The 20,847-nt window shown below is 43.5% G+C and overlaps 1 protein-coding gene across 1 annotated transcript in view; it reads right to left on the bottom strand.

Annotated features, from left to right (window-relative positions):
- Positions 1 to 18,993, bottom strand: part of LOC115264191 (chaoptin) — a 75,341-nt gene extending 56,348 nt beyond the window's left edge. Inside the window, exon 1 of the mRNA XM_029867651.2 lies at positions 18,531 to 18,993. The gene's annotated coding sequence lies outside the window, so the exon portion shown is untranslated. The remainder of the gene's footprint in view (positions 1 to 18,530) is intronic.
- Positions 18,994 to 20,847: the final 1,854 nt, after the last annotated feature.

The raw sequence follows: 20,847 nt of genomic DNA, 5'->3' as shown, positions 1-20,847 counted from the left end.
AGCTCTTATTTCCCTCCACTCCCAGAAATAGTTGTTTTATACCAAATGTTTTATGATATCAAAAAAATATCATATCATATTTTTCCCACATAACTTACCTATTTTTCTCGTTCATTCTTGCTAACATTGTTTATTCTGTAAAATAATTGTTTCTTTACCTTATTGATGAGAACCTATTTTGTTTGTTTTTTATGTTAATTTATTTGGAGCAGGGAAAAGCCCCTGGGAGTGTAGCTTTTTTTGTTAATAATCCACTTCTCCCAAAGGCATAAAACCTGCTCTTCTTTTCAAAAATGATTATACAACTTCTACTCGCTTTTTTTACAAAATATATCGTTGTTTGACCCGTACCTTTATCTCTATTTTTTATGACATCTTTTTCCAGTGTTTATATCTTTTTCCTCCTTGATTCTCATCGTCCGTCGATACACCTTCCGAAATTTCACTTTCTTCATTGTTATATATTTCTTCCGCTTTTCGTTTCAATTTCTCTTTGTCCATCGCAACTTCTTCCCATTCATCATTATCAATACTATCATATCTAATTAGGTCGTGCTCAAGAGATTTTCTCCACGTCAAACCTGGTCTACCTTCTTTTCTTTTGTTTAAATTTAGATTATATGCTAATTTCAAAGGATGTCCCTCTCCTCTTCTTTTGATATGTCCGAAGTAATTTATCCTTCCATTCTCGCCTTTGTCGGCATAATACACCAAAAACAGAAACGCTAAAGAATGGAGTAAATCAGTATCCAGAGGCTACGGTAGCCTTCACAGAATGTCATTACGTTGTCTGAATTGCGAGGAAGAAGCTGTTCAACTGGCGCTCGATGTGAAGACCGTTCACGTTAAGGCTGGATTTGATATCCGGAATTGGCTGTGAAATTCAGAGCAGGTCGTTCAACGGGTCGGGGATCCGAGCCAGCAGATTACGAAGAGTTTCCCAGTCGACAACAATTCGGACACTGCAAGGGTATGAGTTGGACACCGACAACGACCGATCCTATCGTTAGTCAGTGGCACGTGCGTGCCAACCGCACGGCAAGTTCTGCTGGTCGTCATGAGTGTTTTCGACTCTTTGGGATTAGTCGCGGTGTTTTTGATCCACGGGAAGTGCTTGGTGCAAGATATTTGCGAACTAAATTTGGTTGGGATGAGCCAATGCCCGAGAAATTCCACCAAACTTGGCGTCTTCTACAGCTACCTCAATTTGAACTACCAGGCTGCTACTTTCCAAACTCAGTCTACGGAGTCTACAGCTTCATGTGTTTGAGGATGCCAGCGAGACGACCTACTCTTGCGTCGCATTAAACATCAGGAGAGAGGACTCCACTGCGTGCTTGTTTGGTCCAAGAGAAAGGTGGCTCCGCAATAGTCACTGTCAATACCGCGTTTGGCGCTCCAAGCGGCGGTGATCGGTACACGATTGATGAAGTCCATCCAGCAGAGCCACGCACTGCATGTCTGCTGACGGATTATATGGAGCGATTGATAGACCGTCTTGTCATGGATCCAATCGGATCAACAAAATTACCGACAGTTTGCGAGATCTTGGACGAGACCAAATTGGAAGAATGGAGAAAGATTCCATCGTGCCTCAACGTCGTTGACGAAGCTACAAAACGCTCCACAGAGCAGCAGAGGAACCACTCGTGGACTTCAAGACGTTCTCCAGTCTTCAACATGTGGATAGAACCGTTGCTTATGTGCGTCGTTTTATCGCTTTTTCTAAAAGAAGATTCGTGGCCGAAGTTCCTACGTCTGCGGTATTGTCTCGTAAAGAGATTCAGGAAGCGGAGCTTACGCTATGGCGTGGGGTTCAAACAGAAGTGAACTCTGACGAACTGCATACACTTCGTGCCAATCAGCAGCTCGAGACCCATAACCGTAGAAAGTTTAAGAAAACCAGTCCACTACGTTAACTATGTTGTTTCATCGACGAGGCTGAAGTTATTCGGTTGGATGGATGATTAAGAAACGCTTCACATGTTTCGTATGCAGCAAAATTTCCAGTGATTCTAACCTAAGAATCATCCTTTTACTGGATTGCTCGTCTTGTCGTACCATCAGCGGGTCGCACACGGAAATTGCCAAACAGTGCTCAACGAAATACGCCAAAGATCGTGCAGGTTGCGAATCAGTGCGCATGATGCACACGATTTCCCAAGATGGCTCCCTTGCCAGAAGCTCGGGTGACTCCTTACGTTCGGGAATTCACGTACATCGGCGTGAATTACTGCGGGCCATTCTCGCTCCGAGTTCGAGGGTATGAGGTGAAGAAATTGGTGACATGCCTTACGGTACGAGCTGTAGCCTGTCAACCGAAGGCTGCAAGTTGGCTACTGGATATTCATAGATTTATAGCAAAACGAGGAGCACCGCAGGAAATATTTAGCGACCAGGGGTCTAGCTTCATCGGCGCTGCAAATTGAGTCCTCTATTAGGGAAAAATGGGAATTGTTGTACATATTTGGGACTTAATTGATGACCAAGAACATCCTGAACACCATGAAATTTGGAAAAACGAAACAATTGACATATCAGTTGTTCTAAAAGCTGAACTTGGATATAGATTACGTTTATATGTATTCATTTAGCCTCCCTCAAAAGTATCAAAAGAAGTTTTATATTCTGGGATGTTCTAGGTGTTCCAAACGCTGCAATAGTAAAGTTCTTCAAATCTACAAGAATAATTTGATGCATTTTCGCCACAATTAATAGCATTGCATAACCTACTGGGGTCCGTGAAGCTTTTGATATCTACAATATCATTTATAGATACTATAGGGGTATTCCAGGTCACCCAAACTACCTTGGAGTTCAGAACTTCAGGTCTGCACTCGTAACAGTAGGCAATCTGTTATACTGAGTAACGTTTCATAATCAACTGCAGTTACTGGAGCAACCTGAAGTCTACCAGCTTATTATAAACCTTTGGGACACTCAGGGTCGTTCAAACTGTTCTATAATGAAGTCCTTCAAATCTACAAAAAGTACTTTATGTATTTTTGCCATAAATAATAGCATTGCATAATCTGCTGGGATCCGCGAAGCTCTTGAAATCTCAGATGTCATTTAGAGACACTACAGGGATATTCCAGGTCAGCCAAACTACCTTGGAGTTCAGGACTTCAGGTCTACACTCGTAACAACAGCCATATTTGCTATACTGAGTAACGCTGCATATTTATCCGTGGTTACTGGACCAATCTGAAGTCCACAGACAAACAGACGTAACTCTTAGAGGAAATTTATCAAAAAATTTTGCCCGGTGTCATTTTCATAATGTTTTTATTGTGTATTGCCCGGTGTCATTTTCATGAACGCACTGCCACCTGTTGGTAGAACCGCGCGTGACACTGTCGACCATGATGGATTTGGATTTGACGTTTTGCTGACACGCACACTACTACACAAATTGCCTTCAATTGTTGTTTGCATTATTCAGTAACGTGTACACTGGCAAACGTCAAAGCGATTGAACACTAGCGCCTTTGGTGAAACGATCGCGCAAATCAAATGTAATTTGGATTGATTCGTTTCACATGCATGTGCCATTGTGCCAAGCCGTTTTGAAGAGTGTTACGTCTGATTGTCTGTGTGAAGTCTACTGGCTTATTATAAACCTTTGGGACATTCAGGTTCATCCAAACTGTTCTATAATGAAGTCTTTCAAATCTACAAGAAAAACTTTAAGTGTTTTCGCCATAAATAATAGTACTGCATAATCTGCTGGGATCTGCGAAGCTCTTGAAAACTCAAATGCTTTTCTTTTCAATTTTTATTTTTGTGTATTTTAACTTATGCTAACTCTACACTTAAAACTCAAATGCCATTTAGAGACACTACAGAAATATTCCAGGTCAGCCAAACTACCTTGGAATTCAGGACCTCAGGTCTTCAATTGTAACAGTATCCATATCTACCATACTGAGTAACGCTGCATAATCAACCGCAGTTACTGGAGCAGTCTGAAGTCTACTAGCTTATTTAAAACCTTTGGGACATTCAGGTTCGTCCAAACTGTTCTATAATGAAGTCCTTCAAATCTACAAGAAAAGCTTTATGTGTTTTCACCATAAATAATAGCATTGCATAATCTGCTGAGATCCGTGAAGCTCTTGAAATCTCAAATGTCATTTAGAGACACTATGGGAATGTTCCAGGTCAGCCAAACTATTTTTCTGTTCAGGACTTTCGGTCTACTCTCGTAACATCAGCTATATCTGACATACTGAGTAACGTTTCATAATTAATCGCGGTGACTGGACCAACACTGAAATTTACTATATATCATTATGAACCTTTGGGATATTGAGGGTCGTCCAAACTATCCTGAAGTTTAGTTATCATCACAATGAACTTTAAACTGAAATCTGTAATCCCCCTGGCATATCATGAGTCATTTCAAGATAATATTCAAGTGATATTCCAGATCAACAACACTACTCCGGAGACCATAGCTTCAGGTCTACTCTTGTGATTATAGCTTTTGCCACTACGTTAAGTAGTGATACTGTACTTACCAAAGTAGTTAGATAAACATTAAGCGTTGTTATATATTTTTGGGATATTGTTGGAAGCTTAGTTGATGAAAACAACCAATGTAACTTTCAGAAGACTTACTGGACATGATAGATAAAAAATCGGAGCTTTGTATAATGAAAGAAGTTACCGTTACACCCGTAGACTTAAGGATCTAAACTCAAGAACAGTTTAGATGATCTAGGCAGGGTATCCCGACTGATCTGATACTGTCTATTGAACTTTCAGATGACTTACTGGACATGATAGAATACAATGGGTAGCTTTGTATAGTGATAGAAGTTACCGTTACACCCGTATACTTTAGGATTCAAATTCAAGAACAGTTTGGATGACCTAGGATATCCCGACTGATCTAATATTGTCTATTAACCTTTCAGAAGACTTACTGGACATGATAGATTCGAAATCGTAACTTTGTATAATCCGTAGACTTTAGGATCTAGACTCAAGAACAGTTTGGATGATCTAGGCAGGGTATCCCAACTGATCTGATACTGTCTATTGAACTTTCAGAAGACTTACTGGACATGATAGACTACAAATCATAGCTTTGTATAATGAAAGAAGTTATCGTTACACCCGTATACTTTAGGATCTAAACTCAAGAGTAGTTTGGATGACCTAGGATATCCAGAAAAAATATACTGCATAATATTGTACCGTTTTTTATGCTATTGACCACCAAAACTACAGAAAAACGTAGAAAAAGCTCCATAATAACGCTTGAGGCGCCTTTAGAATAAGAAGATGGTGTCAATTTGAAAAGAAGGCATATGAATTTTGTTTCACCAATTGGCGTAGAGCCCGACGCACCAAACAATCAACAAATTTCACCCAATTTCTTAATGGAACCATCAATTAACGGTGTAAAAATAGCCACCTTAGGAGGTGTGTTTTAGCCAAAGTGGTTTCCTTAAATCATAGTGCCTTGCCTGACCACAGTCGCCAAAGCCAAGATAATGGCAGGGAAAGAGCCCGTAGATTGCGATCAACTTCGCACTATGTATGTAGAAGGCGCAAAATTTCTCCACCTTTCTTCGTATGTGCCCGAGATTGGCAACAGCAGCAGCTGAAGCTGAAGTTGATGAGGATGCGGATTGAAATTCCGGCCGAACATATTGTTTCCACATATCGCCGAGAAACAAACGGTAAGTCGGTTCTCGATTAATTTCGGTACTTTTTACACCTGGCTGAGTATCAAATTTCCGTGAAACGCCTTCACCATATGGGGCCGCGGAAAAAGTAATCTCCCATTCATTTCCGAGTCCGAAAATAATTAGAACCGATTTATTCGGCAAATTTAATTTATCTCACTCTTCACGTCCTCAATCGATCGTCTCTCGCTCGCGCCAAGTTCAGGCTCATTGATCTGCTCTCGAGGAGCAACGACGAGAGACTCCCAGCTCCCAGGGTGATCTCTTCTCGCTTAACAGCTCAGCTGCTGCCGTCATCTTCGCGCCGTATCTCCGGCCGTATTGGTGGTGCTGGAGGAGCTGACCTCAAAAACAAATAAGATGTGTAGCCGGAGCTAAGCTATGCATGAAAATTGGAAAGTGGTATAATAAACTGGTTGTTGTAGCAGCACAAGCAAGCAGCAGCAGCAGCCACAACAACAACGAGTGAGCCAACGAACGAGCGGGTTGAGATGGGTTTTGCTGCTTCAGAGCTAGTAGGGCTGGAGCTGGATGGAGAGATGATGATGGCGAGGAAGTCTTGCGGCGGCAGCGGCCATACAGAAAACGACAATCTCAGTCAAACGAACGAACGGACGGGCCCGCACAGCGCTTCTTCCACACGGGTGTTTATGCTACTCCCTGATGGAGGTGGTGGCAGAGCGGCAGTACGCCAACAACAACAGCGTCGATGGGCCTAATGTGTATGTATCCATGCGAGGCGACAGCAGCATAGTTACCCAGCACCAGAGGTTCCCAAGCATAGGTAGTTCATGTTTCAGAATCCGATTTGGAATTAAGACGTAGAAACCCCTTAGCCTGTTGGTTTCGCGTTAGTTCAATTGTGTCTTGACAATATTTCTTGGGGCTTAGCATAACTTCGAAATCTTATATGAAAAGTCTTCAGAAATCAGTGATGCATTTCATCCACTCAAGTGGTCATTGACATACTTTGGCAGTGTAAACTCTTAACTAATCACGGTGCATTTGGGAACAGGCTTTGTTCCAGTTAGGTCGTTACGCCATAAAGAATATGACAAGAATATCATTAGGAGATATTGCTGCATCACCTGCAGCTCGCATGGTGTGCGATCATTTTGAATTGAGAACCGCTTCCACAGTGCCACACCACACTTATGCAGCACAACGAGCACATTGAGAGACTTCAACGGGATACCAAGCGAGGAACTCTCTGTTCATCAAGCGACGACATCGCAGCGCGCTTCTACTAGTTAACTTACGACGCGCGCGCGAAGCTCTGATAATGAAAACATGCTGTCGGTACACCAACAATGAAATGATCTACAAACTTATGTAGGTACCTATCTACTGCCGCGGCAAGCAAAGTAGAGGAATCCGCGAAGCTCGGTCATAAAACTAATGTCTAGCTAATGTGTGTACGCTCAAATTAATCTCCATCGGTCGGTCGGGAGGTGGTGGGTGATGGTTGGTTTGTTGAGTACGATGTGGTACCTGTCTGTCGAAGTCACTGCTCCTCGACAGCCAGCGCATGAAAGCGGATCAAATCCTGCTCTGTTACATCATCACCGTCATTATCATGTGAGTATGTACACAGTGCATAGTATGCAGAAGCAAAACATATGATTGCATTGTGTTTGTTATTGACGATAATCTACTGTTTTTTTTTCCTTGTGCATACCTATTTCGAATCCATCTGCACACGCGCCCGCGCGGGGAGAAGCCTGCCAATAAATCATTCACACCCAGACGGCGCGCGGCGAGGCTTATCATAGATTGAGGAGGGCGATGCAGTGCCAGTCAGTAGTGGTAGCACCAGCATTGGCCATTTCGGAGAACCTGTTTAAGCAGTCAATTTCACTTTCATGGGTGGCATGTGAAGGGGTTCGCTTCGAATCGGATGTCAATCACATGCCAAATTTATCAACGGGAATGTTGCCTAGCCGAATGGAGTCAATACATTCGACGCAGGTAATCTCATTTGGTGAAGCTTACTACATGACGTAAAGATTTGCATTGACCGATACAGGTTTATATGAAACTGTTGTTTATATCTACATAGTTATCACATTTGAATTCAACTTTTGCACGTATATATTTCGGAATAAGTCTAAGACCATTGAATCTTCCCTATATAATCTGGTGTTCAAAACATTTGGGTACAATGTTTATGTTTACAATTGTTTACATATATGAGATTGAGCTGCCCATATTCGCATAGTCGATGTAAGCGCCACTGCACTTTTCAACATACTTTTGGAATTTTAACAATGAATAAATATAAAGTTCAAGATTTTTTCCGCGTTGACATCTAAGTAAGAGTTAGATCTGATGATCTTTTGAATAAAACTGATCACAAGTATGCACACGCGTTACCTACTAGCTTTTGTACGGTGGCATTGCCAATGGTGGTTACATCGACTATGCGAATATGGGCAGTGTGGTGATGATTTTCAGGATTCCCGGCCATTAAACATCGTAAAAGCTAGGATTTGATTCAGTTCAGTGCTAGAACAGAAACGGGTTGAAGCAGCCGTTTCCCTTCCTTCCAACTTTCACAGCACAGTGTCCATCTATCAGATAACGCCTACGAGGTATGCAATCAGGCGAATCTTCAGAGTAATAAACACACTTGCACCTTACGCCTGGCATCCACGCACCAATGTGCGAACCCTTTGCCAACCATATCTCACCAGCACTCCAACATCCGCATGATTTGTGCAGACGCAGAGGTATATTCGGTCTGCTGTGGATACAAACGATTGCAATCATCACTTCCTTCCTTACATTGATCTGCAATCTGATGTGTCTACCGTTCGTAGAAAACAGTGGTAAGTTAAGAAGAGAAGCGAAAAACTGTACGTCCCCACTGATTCAGTGAAAATATCCCATATACGAAGACTGTCACAGGACGCTTTTTGCTCCAGCATGACTCCTCTAGTAAACCTAACAGGACTTAACATGGAAGCCCAAAGAACTTCGCTTGCAGACCTAACAGGTATCAGATCAGAAGGCCGGCTCCAGAGGCACGTTATCCTCCATTTGGGACATTTGTGCCATCGCCATACATATGAGCCTATTTCATCATTTACCTGAGGGAGAATGGGACAAGGGATGGGAATTGGGAAAGGGAAAGGTGATGAAATAGGAAGGGGTGCCCTAGAAGAGGGAATGAACGCATAAGCGCAACGACAGCTCATAGCTCATACCACAACGGGGTTAATCAGTGCCCTGAAAAGGACACTGTAAAACGCATAAGCGTAAAAAGAGCCTATAGCTCATTGGAGGTAGCTTGCGACGTCATGCGACTTTCAATATGACATAGAAAGGCACGCCATCAAAAGCATCCTCAATATTCAAGAAATCACCCAAGCAAAAACTACGTTTGAGCGAGTGCTTTCTTGAAAACGTATACAACTTTATGTAAAAAAGTCACTGTGGACATCCCAAATTGGGAGACATGTGAGTTCACATGAACATGCATGTTAGCAAGACTAACATCACAGATGTGATAATCGACAATGCGTTTCGAGCATTTCAGAAAGAACGACGTAACCAGATAAATCTGGAACTTATTCCTTCTTTATACAACGCACGCACCCTTTCGGGATAAAACTACAGAGTAATTTCATGCCATGAAAATATCCAATAGAAAACTACAAGAGTTCAAAACATGTTTGAAAAACTCAAATCCCTCTGGAGAAAAATAGGATAAAGCCCCATTTGCTCCAGGAGATTTGAAGTAAGCAGAGCTTTTTAGTGCTCACTAAATCGATTCTATAGCTACAATCCTCGGGGTAGAAGCTAAAGATTCGTAGCTATACAAAAGACTGGTTTATCCGAAGATATTTAGAACTTGAACAGGTCCGAGTTCCATTCAGGAATACCTCTTGCGGTCCGCACAGACCGCAGAGGATAAGCTTCTTTCAAAGCAGTAGCTATGGTATACCACAATGAAGGGCGTTGTAATAGCAAAACCATAATGAAACTCTCTTGGAGTAGCAATGGAAGCGAGTTATCCATAAAATGTGATCGCAACCAATTATTACAGGTTCCCTAGCTTGTTGAGCAGGGACGCCTGAATACGCAAAGTTTGCGAAGGAACACTCCAAAGTGCGAAAAGGTCAAATGGAGAGTCCTCATCTGGCGCATGCCAATCAGTCAACTCATGACAAATTCTGCTCATGCAGAGTTGGGTTAGGTGCAATTCTATGTTAAGTTAACCATGAACTGTACTACCTAAGTATTCCATCAAGCTGAAGCATCTCAAATCAATGTCTGAGCTACTTCAGATGCCAAATATCAGCGAAAAGATGCTGAAAACAAGAGCTTGCTTGAAGGCATCCATAAGTAAAGGTTGAAACATTCTGTTAACCTTATTCTAAAATAGAGCATGCTCGAGGCACGACAGTTCATCTATAATGAAAAAAAGCAAAGCTGGGTTCACAAGGTAACCTAAACAGAAGTTACCCTACGAAAATGAACTTTTTTATGTAGATCCACTTGGGCTACATACGCTTTTTACGCTGAAAATTGATCTGAGGTTTCCTTGCCGTAGCCACTACCCAAACTAGACAGGATTACACTCCTCACAATCACAGCACAAAAAGGAAACATCAACGACGAACCAAATCGTGGTCAATTGAAAAACGCCAATGGCGAAAACGCATTAAGCGTACCCATATAGGCAGTAATGTAAGCTAATTAACAACATTTGAATAACCCCGCCCTTATTTAGCCTCAAATTTGAGACTTAAGAAGGGCAACTGATTATCTCGGAGAAACGCAAGGTCCACTGCACCATTGCTCCGGTTAGCGCAGTAAGGGCGTAATACTGTGGAGGACGCCCTAATTCTCCACAGGCTCCGTTTGTGGTTAGGTTTTTATTAGACCCCCCTAATCATTCATTCTTTGGCACGGTAAGCATAAAGCCGCATAACACCATGAATTAGGGGTCACCTGTTTAGTGGACTCTTACCACTGGATCAGGCGGTCCGTAGTGTTATTCTTAGCCAATTGAGACAACCGCTACCGACACTACACAGCTATCTAGGCTGATCGGGAAAAGAAGTTAACATTGATGGTCAACTTCCAAACGAACCCGAACAGCCGGCGAAATATAAAGTTCAAGATTTTTTCCGCGTTGACATCTAAGTAAGAGTTAGATCTGGTGATCTTTTGAATAAAACTGATCACAAGTATGCACACGCGTTACATACTAGCTTTTGTACGGTGGCATTGCCAATGGTGGTTACATCGACTATGCGACACTCACCAGCACTCCAACATCCGCATGATTTGTGCAGACGCAGAGGTATATTCGGTCTGCTGTGGATACAAACGATTGCAATCATCACTTCCTTCCTTACATTGATCTGCAATCTGATGTGTCTACCGTTCGTAGAAAACAGTGGTAAGTTAAGAAGAGAAGCGAAAAACTGTACGTCCCCACTGATTCAGTGAAAATATCCCATATACGAAGACTGTCACAGGACGCTTTTTGCTCCAGCATGACTCCTCTAGTAAACCTAACAGGACTTAACATGGAAGCCCAAAGAACTTCGCTTGCAGACCTAACAGGACTTTGCTTGTTCAGAATGCAAGACTTTGATTGTGAACCTAGAAGGATTATGCTTGCAAACCTAGCAGCACTTTGATTGTAAATCCAGTAAAACTTCACTTGCAATTCTAGTGAGATTTCACCTGTAAACCTAGCAAGACATCGCTAGGGTAGCCCATTTTATTTTTATTTAGCAGATTTGGCCTTATAAAGGTAGCATGACTGCAATTATCAGTCTATCAGGACTTCACTTGGAAGTCCCTCAGTATTTCGCTATAACAGTCGCTAAGAATTCCTCTTGAGTTGCCTAGTAACTCGAGAAGGACATCACATGTAAACCTAGCTTGATTCCGATCCTGAATCTAACAGGAATTCACAAGTTTTACAACTGCGTGACTTCGCATGGAATCCCAAAAAAAAAACAAAAGATCGGTGGAAACGTAATAGGACATAGCTTGGAATTCCAAAGAACTTTGATTGTAAGCCTCGCAATATTTTGCACGGAAATCCCGGAGAATTTCGCTTGTGCACCAAGCAGGGTTTCGCTTCTCAACCTATAGATGGACTTCGCTTGGGAATAACAAAGATCTTCGTTAGAATATTTTAGAAGATTTGTGAACCTGGCTGCACTCCACTTGTAAATCTAGCAGAACTTCGCTAGCATAATTTCGCTCAGAGATCGATCAAGATTCTGTTTATTAACTAAGAAGGACTCCTAGCAGGACTTCGTTTGTGAACCTATCCGGATTTCTCTTGTAATCCTACCAGTATTTTACTTGCAAACTAAGATAGACCTCGCTTGTAATTCTAGCAAGACTTCGATTGTCGACCTAGCAGGACTTTGCGTGTAAACCGTGCACGGCTTTGATCTTAGAGCAAGTAGGAATTCGCTAGAATCCAAAGGTCTTCGCTTGTAAACCCAGCTGAATTTTACTTGTACTTCGCTCGGAACCTATCATGATATCGCTTCAAAATCTGGCAACACTTCATATAAAAATTTAGCAGGACTTCATTCAACATAATCTTTTTCTGAAGGTTTTGTTTGTAGGTTTGTAAGGTATGAAGGTTGTTTGTTTGTAAACCCAGCTCATGAAACTTCTCTTGTAAATCTAGCAAGATTTCGCTTACAAAACTAGCTGGACATTGCATTGGTTGCAATCCTAGCAAGATTTTGCTTGTGAATCTAGCCGGACTTCACTTGTAAATCTATTGGGACTTAAAATGTAAACCGGGTCAGACTCCGCCAGTAAACTTAGCAGGACTTCACAGAAAGCCCAAAAACTTCCCTTGTAAGTGTTGCAGAATTTCAGTTCTAACAATGGTAACACTGCGCTTGTAAACCTAAGAGGACTTTAGTTTGGAATTTTCTGAGGAACTGCTTCAGAATTGAATTTGTAATTTTCCCAAGATTGTGCTTGCAAGGCCCTCTAAACCCCACTTGAAAGTCCCTCAGAACTCCACTTGGAAGTCCCTCAAGACTCCATTGAGAAGTTCCTCAGAGTTCCACTTGGAGATTTCTCAATACTCCACTGAGAAATCCCTCAGGACTTCATTTGGTAGTTCGTTGGGACTCCACTTGAAGGATTATCAGAACTCTTCTTGGAAGTCCATCAGGACTCCTCTTGGTAGTCATCTTCACTCAACTTGGAAGTTCCCCATGGTTGCACTTGGAAGTCCCACAGGTCTCCTCTTGAAAGTCTCTCAGGACTACACTTGGAAGTCCCTCAGGAACCTACTTTTCGCCCAGAACTCCACTTTGAAGTCTCTCAGGATTCCACTTTAAAGTCCCGCAGGATTCATCGAAGTTCCGCCGAATTCAACTTGATAGTCTCCCGGGATTCCCCTTGGAAGTTCCTCAGGACTGCACCTGGAAGTTTATCAGGACTTCACTTGGAAACCCCTCAGATCTCTACTGGGGAATTCTGAGAACTCCACTTGGAAGATTATCAGAACTCCACTTAGAAGTCCATCAGGACTCCACTTGGTAGTCTCTCGACTCCATTTGGAAGTTCCTCAGGATTCCACTTGGAAGTCTCTCAAGTCTCTCCTTAGAATTCTCTCAGGACTATACTTCTATCTTCTTTTCGCTCAGAACTCCACTTTGAAGTCCCTCAGGATTTCACTAGGAAGTCCCACAGGACACCACTTGGAAGTCCCACAGGACTCAACTTGGAAGCCCCTCAGGATTTCACTTGGAAATTCCCAAGGACTGCATCTGGAAGTTTCCCAGGACTCCCCTTGGAAGTCCCTCGGGTCTCCACTGGTGAATTCTTAAAACTCCACTTGGAAGTATCTTAGGGCTCCACTTAAAAGTTCATCAGGACTTCAGCAGAATGGCCCTCAGAGCTTCTTTTGGGAATAACTCTGGACTCCATTTGAGTGTCCTTTGGGCTTCACTTGGAAGACCCTAAGTGCCTCACTTCAAAGTCTCTCGAAGTTTCGCTCGGAAAATGATGGGCCCTGGGATTCTCTTGGATATCCTTCTGGACTTAACTAGAGAGTCCCTTACGACTTCACTCTGGAAGGTTTGTGGGATTTACCAAGTATGTCTTGCGTACTTCATGTAAAAGTCCTGTGAGTTCAGCCTGATAATCTTCAAAGTAATACGGGTTTCATTTGGAAGTTGTAAAAGCTGCATCTAGAAATCATGAGAGTTCCCGTGAAATTTATGAGGTCTTCACTTAGAAGATTATCAGAACTCCTCTTGGAAGTCCATCAGGACTCTACTTGGTAGTCATCTCGACTAGACTTGGAAGTTCCTCAGGGTTGCACTTGGAAGTCCCACAGGTCTCCACTTGAAAGTCTATCAGGACTACACTTGGAAGTCCCTCAGGAATCTACTTTTCGCTCAGAACTCCACATTAAAGTCCCGCAGGATTCTTGAAAGTTCCACAGAGCTCAACTTGAAAGTCTCTCAGGATTCCCCTTGAAAGTTCATCAGGACTGCGCCTGGAAGTTTCTTAGGACTTCACTTGGAAGTCCCTCAGAAATCTTCTTCTCGCTAAGAACTTCACTTTGAAGTCCCTCATGATTTCACTAGCAAGTCTCACAGGACACCATTTGGAAGTCCCGTAGGATTCAACTTGGAAGTTTTTCAGGATTCCACTTGGAATTTTCCAAGGACTGCACCTGGAAGCTTCTCAGGAGAGAGGATTTCGCTGGTGGTTTGGCCGGTATTACGCCACCCAGTCAGTTTTCCGCGTGTGAAAGTGTAATTCTTCTGCGTAGTATCATTCGGGAGTTTCGGTGTGATGCCAGTAATCGGTGACCGGTTGATCGCTCTACGTACGTCGTTTTAAGTGTACGTGGCAATGAAATCAATCCTGTTTCGGTCGTTGCTGCACCGCTGGAGAAATAAGAGTACAACTATATCACGGCAGACTATGAAGAAGTTGGAGAGACCTGAAATCATGAGAGTTTCACTTGAAAGTCATGAGGGCTTCATTTGAAAGTTCCAAATGGTTCACACCATCACAAGTCCCAAATCCTTGGAAGTAAAAAGGACTACGCTTTGAAGTCACGTTGGACTTCACATGAAAGTCGCTCAGGACTTTCGGGACCTGCGGGATTTATCTGGAAGTCTTGCGTACTTCACCTAGAACTTCTGGGTTTCACTTAGATATTCTAAGGGCTTCACCTGGAAATCATGAGAGCTGTAGCTGCGATTCCTACGGGTTTCACTTGGAAGTTTTGCGAGCTTCACTTAGAAGTCATTAGAGCATAACTGAACAGTTCTGAAGACTTCACTCGGAAGTTCGGAACACTTAAAACTCCTTAAGGACTGCGCTTCGAACGCCCTTAGAACGTCACTAGCAGCCCAATGGATGCTCTAATGGCTTCATTTGGATAACCTCGAAGCTTCATTTGGTAATGGAAGAAGGAACTCAAAACATACATATCTTTTAAGATTTTGGACAAAATATTACATTCAGAAACCCTCTACAGGAAACCTTAAATGATGGTCCATTTAGGAAACTTGGGGTCCACTTGTATCACAAATTTGCGCTTCTATATCTCATGTTCCTGACTTGTGAGAAAATCGGTGTCTTCAGCAAAATTGTTGAGTATGTCAAGAACACTTACAGCTGCTGGACTGTTTGATGTATGCTTGCACTGCCTCATGTTGTTATGTGTTGTCAAGTGGTGAGTTCGTTGTCAGTTTGAGGATCTCCAAGAACTTCCTTGCGTATAGGTCATCGGATCTCTTAACGTATTTGGTTGACTCTAAGAGATTTACGACTAAGGTTCATACTCACACAACCTCAGGTAACTACGATCTATCAAGTTTTGAGTTCGAAGAATCTTTAAGGGTCTCCAAGAATTCCCTTGAGTGAAGGTCATCGAATCTACCAGGGCTTAACGCTAAAACGCCCTTAAACGCTTTGAAACGCCTCTTGAACCCCTAAAAAACCTCCGTGAAATTCACCTGAGAGCCTCTGAAGCTCCCTAAAACCCCTGTGAATCCTCTTGAAATGCTCTGAAACGCCCTGAAACTCATTGAGACGCATTGTAACACTTTGTAACGCCTCTGAAACCCTCATTCTCATTTAACCTCCGTGAAATTTACCTGCGGGCCTCTTAAGCCCCCTCAAACTCATCGGAAACCTCCTGAAATACCCTGAAACGCATTGGAACGTTTTGAAACGCCTCTGAAACCCTTTCTAAAACCTGCGTGGAAGTCACCTGAGAGCCTCTGAAGCCCCCTTAAGCCCCTGTGAAACCTTCTGAAACGCCTTGAAGCGCTTTGAAAGCCTCCTGAAACGCCCTGTGACGCCCTGAAACGCGTTAAAACGCCATCAAACGCCTTGAAACGCTTTGAAACGGCTCTTAAACCCCAATAAAACCTCCGTGAAATTCACCTGAAAGCGTCTGAAGCTCCCTTAAACTCCTATGAAACCTCCTGAAATGCTCTGAAACGCACTGAAACGCTTTGAAATGTCTTGAAATGCTTTGAAACGCCTCTGAAACCCTCATGAAACTTCCGTGAAAATCACCTGCGAGCCTCTGAGGCCTCCAAAACCTCCTGAAACGCCCTGAAACACATTAAAACGCTTTGAAACGCCTCCAAACCTCGCTCCAAACCCCCTCCAAAACTTCCGTGAAATTCACCTGAGAGCCTCTGAAGCCCCCTAAAACTCCTGTGAAAGTTTCTGAAACACCTTGAAACGCCCTGAAACGTATTGAAGCGCCTTGAAACGCCTCAGAAATCCCTTCAAATTCTCCGTGAAATTTACATGAGATCCTCTGAAGCCACCTAAAACCCTTGTGAAACCTCTTGAAACACATTGAAACGCCTTGAAACGCTTTGAAACCTCTGAAACCCTCATGAAACCTTCGTGAAATTCACCAGCGAGCCTCTTGAGCCTCCTAAAATTCATCGGAAACCTTATGAAATGCTTTGAAACACCTTGAAACGCTTTGAAACGCCTCTTAAACCCCCATGAAACCTCCGTGAAATTCACCTGCGAGCCTCTGAAGCCCCCTTAAGCCCCCCTTAAACCTCCTGAAATGCCATGGAACACATTAGAACACCCTGAAACGCCTTGAATCGTCTTGAAATGATTTGAAACGCTTTGAAACGCCTCTTAAACCCCTATTAAACCTCTGGCAAATTCACCTGCGACCCTCTGAAGGCACCCTTAAACCTCCTAAAATGCTCTGAAGTGCCCTGAAACGCATTGAAACACCTTGAAACGCATCTGAAGCCCCCTAGAATACTTCTGAAACCTCCTGAAATGCCCTGAAACGCCTTGAAAGAGCATATGAAGACCCTTAAAAGCCCTCTGAAACCTCCTGAAACACCTTGGAACGGCCTGAAACGCCTGGAAACGCCTCTGCCCCCCTCCTAAAACTCCCTTGAAATATCTCTGCCCATCCCTCCTTTACTTTCTGTAAGCCTTGATCCCCTCCCCCTTTGCATCTGCAAGCCACTTGCCCTTCTCAAACTTCTTTGCAACCGTGAAATCCATTTAGGTAACGAATCCATTTAGGTTAAAATTCTATTTTGGCAGTCCCGACTCGCTTTCTAAATAGAGGTTCGAGTGTAATAAAAAATATTATTCCTTATAAGATATGCATAGCTTTTTTAAATTTAACTTGGGTAAAGATTTTCATCAAATTCTGTGCCAATCAATTGCAGAATAACTATAAACTATAACTGTCGTTAAATTGTATCTTAATAAGCCATAGATTGTATCACTAGTCAAACCTGCACAGAACAACTATTATTTATGCTCATTCTAAGAACCCAACCTTCATGAAGTCATTACACCACAAGACCCGTGCACCCCTTTAGTTGTCATAATCAGACATTGACGACGTAGGAAGTACCACCAAGTGTACACAACTGATCAGATCAAATCAGAACCGCCACCAGTGAGCATGATCCAGTTCACACGGGTCTGCACCAGCACGGCGACGGGGCGGCAGCAGCAGTGCTACATATAATTGAATGCACAAATATGAAGCACAAATTCTTGGCCTCTCGCCCAACCAAGCCGTACCTCATTCTTCATTCATTCGTCGAAGCACGAAAACATAACTCTACCCCACAATGCTGAATGTCTGAATCACACCACATATCCGTGCAGCTGATGTTGGTTGACGGTAACCACAGAATTCCACCGAGCCGCGGCGAGCTGTAAGTGGCCCTCTCACTCTCGTCGGCTAAAAGCCTAAAAAATTCCTTCTAAGGACCATACACACGTATTATTTGGTTTACGAGTGTGCCCTTCCCACGATCGCGATCCAATGTCCATGCAGCGAGATGTTGATCGTGCGCTCGCCGTATGCCCGATGCTGATGGCGGCGATGTTGACTGGCTCCAAGGCTCTAGGGGTCCCTCGCAGATGGTTATTATGGTCACGATCGTGCACGTATGTATATACAATCACAATAACAATAATGAGACGCCCGATCTTGGTAGTTGTGCAACGAAGCATAGCACAACCGACTGAAATGAGTATGTCCTCTGGAATGCTGTCCCATCGTTTCACCGAGTACGATCGTCCAACGATTCAGTCCATTTCACATCTTCTCCTCCACACACAAGAAATCCCGCAGAGAAAGATCTGACGCGTAAGTGTCTTCAACGACGACGGCGGCGGCGGCGATTAAGGCACAGGAAATCGAAACGACACATACGCGACTGCGACTGATCACCCGACCGACGACGATCATTTGACCTCCCATTTCCAGCGAATCCAACCGGGCACAGACATGTTTAACAATACATAATGAGGAGAGAATTCTGGGGAAAGACTGGATCTTCTTACATTAGATTGCACCGCACAGCAGCCTCAGAAATCCGGCTCCACACCTGATCCACACACAGATCACGAACCCGATCGATAACCCACAGCACTGCACGAGATCACCAAACACACACTTGACACCCCGCACTGTTTTTTAGTTTGATTCCAAGATTCGAAAATTCCTTCGGACCCGTTATATCTCGTGGTGGTTACACACTGGCCAGGCTTTCTAGCTCTCTCTCTCTCTCTCTCTCTCCCTCACTGGCACCCTTTCCCGGGTAGTACTGTGGCACACTGCAGGCAGGGCGGACGAATTTTCTCCGCTCGCGCGACGTTTCCCGTCTCACTCTGTCCCACTTGTCGCGATCCGCGACGATTTCAACTAATTTCCACTATAGCTACTGATCCAAACCGCGGGTCTAAACCTCGACCATCCGAACGCGCTGCGAGTTGAAGACTGACACCGTCTCTGAGCCTACGTCGACGGGTCTTGGATTAACCACCCCACAGCCAAGTGTAACTGTAGCGGAGTTCTCTCCTTCTCTTCTCTTTGAGAAGGTGCACGACACGGCATGAAAGATGGTACAAAACCAGTTCACTTCAGTAGTGAGACGATGGAAAACATGGTCAGCATGGACGAGAGCAACTCCGCCGCGGACGATGGAAGCCTGTTAGCTGTTGTTGAGACCGCGCGAGAAAGCTGCGCTCTCGTCCATGGGCGCCCGGCTGCAGCAGGTTGGGGGTCGATTTATACCTATACGACTGCTCAGGTGTTTGGATACAGGTGGACGTTATACACCGGGAGAGACACAGGAATTTGAGATTGCGTGAGAGAAGGTTGTCCGAAATGATCTCGATTATGATTGATGCGGGAGACAATGGCTCAGGGATTTTGAAAAGGAATTTTTGAAAATACTGTTTATGATGTAGGGTAAGTGTGCCATCAGTAATCTCATGCTCCCATTTTCATCCTATACGAAAACAAGCGATTACGGCACCGATTGACTCCGTTCTTTTTGTTTTCATGGGTGCTCACTTCTAACAAAAAATACAAAAATAAGAAACAAAACCAGCAGCGCTTCAATCCATTGTTTTTCGTGGGATGAAAATGAGAGCCACATGCTTAATAAGGGAACCAATACCCTATAAGGCGTTCACTACTGGTGTGTTTTAGGAAGAACAAGGCTAATGATTAGCTGTATCTTAAACTTAAGTCTTCAAAGAAACTCGATTTGATTTGTCATTTTGTAAGCTCTTGGTCGGTCGGTCGGTCGGTCGATCAGGCTAAGGCCGGGGTGGCCTCTGCTGTACATAGTACCCGTCTCCATTCCACTCGGTCCATGGCTGTTTGTCTCCAGTTCCGCACTCTGCGTAGGGTCATCCTTCGCAGATCATCCTCCACTTGGTCGACCCACTTAGCTCGCTGCGCTCCACGTCTTCTAGTACCGGTCGGATCACTCTCGAGAACCATTTTAGTCAAGTTGCTATCCGACATCCTGATGACGTGACCCGCCCACCATAGCCTCCCGATTTTCGCGGTATTGACGATGGTTGGTTCTCTCAGCAGCTGATGCAGCTCGTGGTTCATTCGCCTTCTCCAAGTCCCGTCTTCCATCTGCACTCCGCCGTAGATGGTACGCAACACCTTCCGTTCGAAAACTCCAAGGAAGCGTTGGTCCTCTGCACGTAGGGTCCATGTTTCGTGCCCATAGAGGACGACCGGTCTAATCAGCGTTTTGTAGATAGTTAACTTCGTGTTACGGCGAACTTTATTCGATCGTAGAGTTTTGCGGAGTCCAAAGTAAGCACGATTTCCTGCCACAATGCGCCTCTGAATTTCTCTAGAGTAGAGTGGGGCAAAAGTTCGAGTGGGGCAAGAGTTTCTTTTGAAGTTTTTGAGCTCAATTCAAATTATTTCTTTCGAGTGTCAAGGTTGTTCGAAGCCTTTTTGAAAAAGTGTCTCTCACTCCAAAAATTATGAAAATTGATCAATATTTCGAAAAGTTATGACAAAAAGTTGGTTTTTCATCAAAAAATTGTAATATGCGATGGTTCTTCCAACGCATGAAATGGAATTGTAATTAAATCGAGTTCGATATTTTATTTTGGGGCGTAACTAGGTATATTTTGAAGATGCTTTAGCATGTATAAAGTTTAGCAAAAAAGATTTGGAAATCGCATTTTACACATAGTGGGGCAAAAGTTCGAATTGTGGGGCAAAAGTTCGAGTCATGTAGCAACTTAAGGTAAAAACCTAAAATTCTGCAAAATGTACATGTTATCTCTAATAATGATGGAATTAGTGAAAAAAGTCGATCAAAGTTGAAAAAAAATGTTG

Source organism: Aedes albopictus, chromosome 1 (assembly GCF_035046485.1).
Source record: "Aedes albopictus strain Foshan chromosome 1, AalbF5, whole genome shotgun sequence".
Lineage (NCBI taxonomy): Eukaryota > Metazoa > Arthropoda > Insecta > Diptera > Culicidae > Aedes > Aedes albopictus.
The sequence above is the reverse complement of the archived record's forward strand: the minus strand, read 5'-3'. Positions and strand labels throughout refer to the sequence as shown.